At 40.0% G+C, this 6,000-nt stretch overlaps 1 long non-coding RNA gene across 1 annotated transcript; it reads left to right on the forward strand.

The window, feature by feature from the left end:
- The first annotated feature begins 2,596 nt into the window (after window positions 1-2,596).
- On the forward strand, window positions 2,597-3,272 carry LOC126619879 (uncharacterized). Its single transcript, XR_007622173.1, has 2 exons — window positions 2,597-2,728; window positions 2,856-3,272. It is a non-coding gene; the product is annotated as an uncharacterized LOC126619879 (long non-coding RNA).
- The last annotated feature ends 2,728 nt before the right edge of the window (window positions 3,273-6,000 follow it).

Raw genomic sequence — 6,000 nt, forward strand, 5'->3', positions numbered from 1 at the left:
GGCTGATTGTATTTTTTTTATGTCCCCCTATGTTCTTCCCTTCACTCCCTATTTATAGAAGCTCAAAGCAAAGAATCACTCAAGTGGTTTCAATAAACAATACAAACAAAGACCAAAATGATGCAAAAAGAGCTAGTTTACATGCTCTTTTATCATTGTGTCTTGCCTTTAACAAAAGGCAATCATTCCTCTTTTGCTAATTCAACTCCTTTGTAGCTGTCTATGTGCCTTCATTCTTCAATTTCTGATGCATTTGCCTTGTATTCCATCCCTTTTCCACATGTACTAGTTGTTAGACAACTTTCACACACATGTTTTGCATCATTTTATCTTGCAAACATCAACTTTCGGCCACTTTACACCTCTACACACATGCTATGCATCATTTCAGCTTGCAATTATGTTTGTAGTTAATGAAAATGTGAATACATCTTGTAAAGCAATCCAACAAATGGCATATTTCACTAATTTTCCTTTCAAATTGTTCCTTAAGTGTATGTATCTGCACACTTCCACACTTCAACTTCATTATTCAGATTTTTGCATGTGTTGAAACCCTTTTTAAAACACCAAAAACGTCCATCCCACTTGCTCCATATGCATGCAATCCATTTTGGCCCAAAATTGCTCCAAATTGCACCAAAATGCACTTTCTTTCCAACTTTGTTATTAGGACCTACAAACACACGAAAATAGCTTAAAACACTCTTATAAGCAATAACTAACTAAGTAAATGCAAGAAAACATGTTGACTAAGTCGCATAAATATGCTCCTATCAACTAATTGCTCACCAGTGATAGAGTGTAAACTAATTCCCCGACACCCATATGGGTTTGCTCTCCAGTCTAGAGGATAAACTAATTGCTCTCCAGTGAGAGAAGGTAAACTAATTCCCCGACACCCATATGGGTTTGCTCTCCAGTGCAAGAGGATAAACTAATTGCTCTCCAGTGCGAGAGGGTAAACTAATTACTCTCCAGCATGAGAGGGTAAACTAATTGCTCTCCAGTGCGAGAGGTCTCCAATGCAAGAGGGTAAACTAATTGCTCTCCAGCGTGAAAGGGTAAACTAATTGCTCTCTAGTGTGAGAGGGTAAACTAATTGCTCTCCAGTGCGAGAGGGTAAACTAATTACTCTCCAGTGCGAGAGGGTAAACTAATTGCTCTCCAGTGCGAGAGGTCTCCAGTGCAAGAGGGTAAACTAATTGCTCTCCAGCGTGAAAGGGTAAACTAATTGCTCTCCAGTGCGAGAGGGTAAACTAATTACTCTCCAGTGCGAGAGGGTAAACTAATTCCCCGACACCCATATGGGTAAGCTCTCCAGTGCGAGAAGGCCACATAACTTGAAAGATCGAATGCTTGAAGATCAACTAGGTAGCAAATGGTTAGGGGCAGCAGCCACTTTTGCACTTAACAGTTCACTCATTCGACACTTCATATTCAGCAACTCCGACCTTGGCACTTTATCCTTGACTGCTCCATCTACGATAACTGAGAAATCAAACTCAAGCAGTTTCCTCATTTTTGGCAAGCAGGCTAGACATGGCAACCTAAATCGTTGCCCATGCCACGCCACCTCCTTGGCCCATAACAAGCCGACTCTTGGCCCCTGCTAGCCGACGTGCCGCACCACCCCAACGGCTCCCCATGACAGCACCTCCCAAGAAGAAAACAAGGAGAATTAAGTTTTCCTTACATCAGTGCAGCGCGGAGAAGACGAAGAAAGCAACGAAAGGTGGTCCTTTGCACGGGCAAGATGTAGAAGATTGCTAGAGGAGAGGGAACAAATATCATTTAACCTCTTTCTCTCATTAAATCACAAAGCAACACGTGGATTTTTGGGTGAAGATGACAAATTTACCCTCGAGGCATACCGGGTCTCCTACACGCGAGTAGTGGAGAATCATCCATCAACCAAATCAGGAGTACCCAAAATAGGTAACAAGTTAAAATTTGTCTCATCCATCCTCATTCCATAACCTTCAAAAACCTCCCAAAACATTTATTTTATTATGATAATTAGCCAATTAATATATTTAGAGGTCGCACTTGGTGCGATGGCAAGTGCCTTCGCCCATGAGCGGTAGGTCTCGGGTTCGAGACTTGGGAGCAGCCTCTCCATAAATGGGGGTAAGGCTAGCCGACATTCACCTCTCCCAGACCCTGCGTAAAGCGGGAGCCTTGTGGACTGGGTACGACCTTAGCCAATTAATATATTTATACCTAATTAATATATTAATTGCTAATTGAATCACCAAATAACACCCCATTCCCTATATATATGACCCTATTTCTTCTAAAAAGCTAAGTTGATACTCTTGTAAAACTCCCAAAAACTCTCCAAATACTTTTCTCTCTAAATTCTAACTTTGGCATCGGAGGTTCTTCGGCCAAAGCCCCCCCCCCAATTCATCGTGGGCACGTGAGGCTCTTGGCCTTGACCTAAGGTGTTAATTGTTTTGTAGGTGCAATTTTGTCCAAGAAGAAGGCGGAAATTTGCATCCACAGTTTTAAACCACTTCAAATATTTTAACCTGTATAAAACCCGTTTCTCTCTTCCTTGTGCCGTTGCCTTCTCCCTTCGCTAGTGTTTTCTCCTTCCCACTGCTTTCTTTCCCCCTTTTCTACTCTTTTCCTTCTCCTTCCCAGTTTCATTTCCTTCATGCTTCAATCAGCATGGATGAACAATTCAAGGACCAATAATTCAAGGAGTAACATTCCGAAACCAGTGCGTCTTAGATTTTTGTATTACATTTAGTTTGTGTTTTGAATTTTGATTATGTTATTTAATTGAGTTTGTATTTTGAATCTTGACTTGTACACCTTCCTTGTCTCTCTGCTCTCTCTCTTTGCAGTTTGTATTTTCTTGTTTGAGGTCATCATTGGCAACGGCCAGAACTTGAGGTTCTTCGAACGACTGTGAGCACGTGAGCTTCTTCGGAATTTGACAGCGAGAGATCAGAGCCGATGATTCTCTCTGACTTCCGTGACTTAATGAGACTGAGCGGCTGAAGAGTGGTCAAGAACGAATGCTTGCCGCTTGCTGTATTTGTAGAGTTCTGGTTTGGATTGGGCCAGAGTTTTGAAATTGGATAAAATGTTTTATTAGCTTAGAATTTTGAATTCTTACTGATGATATTCAACAATGTCCTGTCTAGGCTAAAAAGTTTATAACCTATACTGAAAAGCTGCTACCTTGTTTATGCTTTGAATTTCAAATACACATTGCTTATGTGTGACTCCAGATTTGAATTTATAAATCAAGTTTATAACCCATCATTTTCATTCTTCACTCTTTTGAAGATTTCTTTTCAAATCTGGATTTAGAACCCGATATCTGCTTGATTGCTATAATCATGCCACATCCAGAGAATTGGGTGAAAAAAAATAGAAAATGTTGGCTGCATCAAGGATAGGAATTGGCCTGTTAGAAAACCCACGAAATGGTTGGAGATAGACTGATAGGAGAGAAGATGAACATACAAATTACAGAAATAGATTTGTTATTATTTTCTGTTTCTGGCGATTTGGAAGGACAGAATTGTCCTCATAACCGACGAAATTATATTATTTTCTTATAACTAATTCCAATTCTGACGGTTTGGAAGGACATAATTGTCCTTGTAACTGACGGAACTTCTCAGTAATAATATTACTTTCTTATATTTAGTCCTATTTCTGGTGGCTATGAACGACAAAGTGTCCTTGTATCCGTTCAGCATTTAATGTTACCTATATCCGACGGCAGTATTAATGTCACTTCCGGATTCTGATCATCCATTTTTCTATTGAATGTCACTTCCGAGCTTACAAGGGACTCTCAGTTAGGATATATCGCCCTCCCAGTTCACCTCTTCCAAAAGAATATCTCTGTATCAATCCTTGTCATGACCCAGAAGATCGGTGATGTAAGCAGGCCATCGAAGCGTAAATCGAGCTTAAAGGAAGCAGCGAGTACCTGCGCTCTTCCGAAGTTAATAAAAACACGAAATTCAAACAAACCTAGTTTGACATGATACCACTCATTCAGGCAATCAAAGCAGGATATAATGCGAATAGAGGTCGGCATGATACCACTCATTCAGGCAAACAAAGACTGATTTGGAAGTGCGTGAGGATCTCCTTCCATAGTTGTGACAAAGGGAATCTCAACCCCGAATCAAGGTAACAGGGATGAATTCTGGTACAAGGACGTAGAGGATTAGAAGGTCTGTGGAGGTCACCGATCACATCATCAGTATCTTCCCGCCAGACTCGACGTCCATTAAGACGATGATTGCAACCCATAAGTAAGGCTTTTTCTTCACCTTTATTATGAACCTTAACCATAGGAAGTTTGGGGTTATCTAGAACATCAGGTTGGACAGATTGGGCAGGAACTGGCGGCCATGATTTTGTTTGAATACAAGAAGGGTAGCAACAACAAATTAAAGATTTGAAGTGTTCTTGGAATAAAAAGAGAAATCTGGGGATTCAAGAAGAGAGTGGAGGCAGCGGTACAAGTATTTAAAAGGGATACTTCAAATCATCGAACTGTTGAATACGGACCGGTTCGTCTTAGGATCAACGAATATGACTGTTATGTCTTTAAGGTCAATATTGAAGGCATTTTCTCGTTTTTCATGGGCACGCAATATATCATCATTACGGGGTTTGAGGCACAGAGTTTAAAGCAATTCGTTCAAATTTGAAACCCCGTGACTTCAGAGTCAAAAGTTGTATAGATTGCAAGAATTTGAAGAGCAAACGGCACGTATTCCAGCTTACTCTGAAAGATATGGTTTATGGGTAACAGTCTGTAAGACCCCATATTTTTAATTTTAATTTTATTTGTAGATATTATTAAATAAGGTGAACCTTGGATACTTACCTAGTTGGTGACATGTTATGAATATAACTATGCATATTCACACATCATGATTACGTTTATGACTAAGCCTTTGAGTTGGAAGGATTAAGGCGGAGGTGTTATTAAGTTGGTATATAATGGACAAATGTTTGTCATTCATGTTTCCCCAAGGGATTAAGATTCTCTCCTTTTTTTTCCCCCTCTCCTTCTCTCACATTCTATTTGAACGGTCACAGTTAAACCACGTCAACTTCTTACTATCAAATATGAAGTTACCTTGTGGATGTGTGCCCTATATTACCATGCAGTTGACAGCTCATTGCAATAGAGAAGAACCGGTCCTATTAAATTTCATCCAATTAAATTTTATCCATCTATATTATACTAATATATTTACTTAGTTACTAATTAAGTCATGGAACCGACTTATATCACGATAAATAGGGGCATCATCATTTGTTTTTCCAAGGTAAGCGAGCATGCAATGCATGCTCTGCAGCTCTAGTGGGGAGAGAGGGAGGGAGCTCTGCAGCTCTAGTGGAGAGAGAGAGAGAGAGAGAGAGAGAGAGAGAGAGAGAGAGAGAGAGAGAGAGAGAGAGAGAGAGAGAGAGAGAGAGAGAGAGAGAGAGAGAGAGAGAGAGAGAGAGAGAGAGAGAGAGAGAGAGAGAGAGAGAGAGAGAGAGAGAGAGAGAGAGAGAATGGAAGGAGCTTCCTCAAGCACATAGAGCTTAGCTATTACGGTAGTGACATGAATCTTCGTTTTAGCTTTGGAATCTAGGTAGGGAAAATACGGCAAACGAGAGAGAGAGAGAGAGAGAGAGAGAGTGGAAGGAGCTTCCTCAAGCACATAGAGCTTAGCTATTACGGTAGTGACATGAATCTTCGTTTTAGCTTTGGAATCTAGGTAGGGAAAATACGGCAAACCTCTATGGAGATTGGCTTTATTAAATTTCATGAAATGTTTATTTTATTATTATTGATCTTATTGGTCAGTTCATATGATCTGATACTCATATGGATAAATGCTTCTCTTGTGTGTTTACTCATTATTGGTTATGGAATTATTGCTGAAATGCTATTCGTTGAGAATATACTATGATACATGTGAAAGTTGAAACGATATTATTTGTGCATCACTCATGTTGTGAGAT

Source organism: Malus sylvestris, chromosome 4 (assembly GCF_916048215.2).
Source record: "Malus sylvestris chromosome 4, drMalSylv7.2, whole genome shotgun sequence".
NCBI classification, from domain to species: domain Eukaryota; kingdom Viridiplantae; phylum Streptophyta; class Magnoliopsida; order Rosales; family Rosaceae; genus Malus; species Malus sylvestris.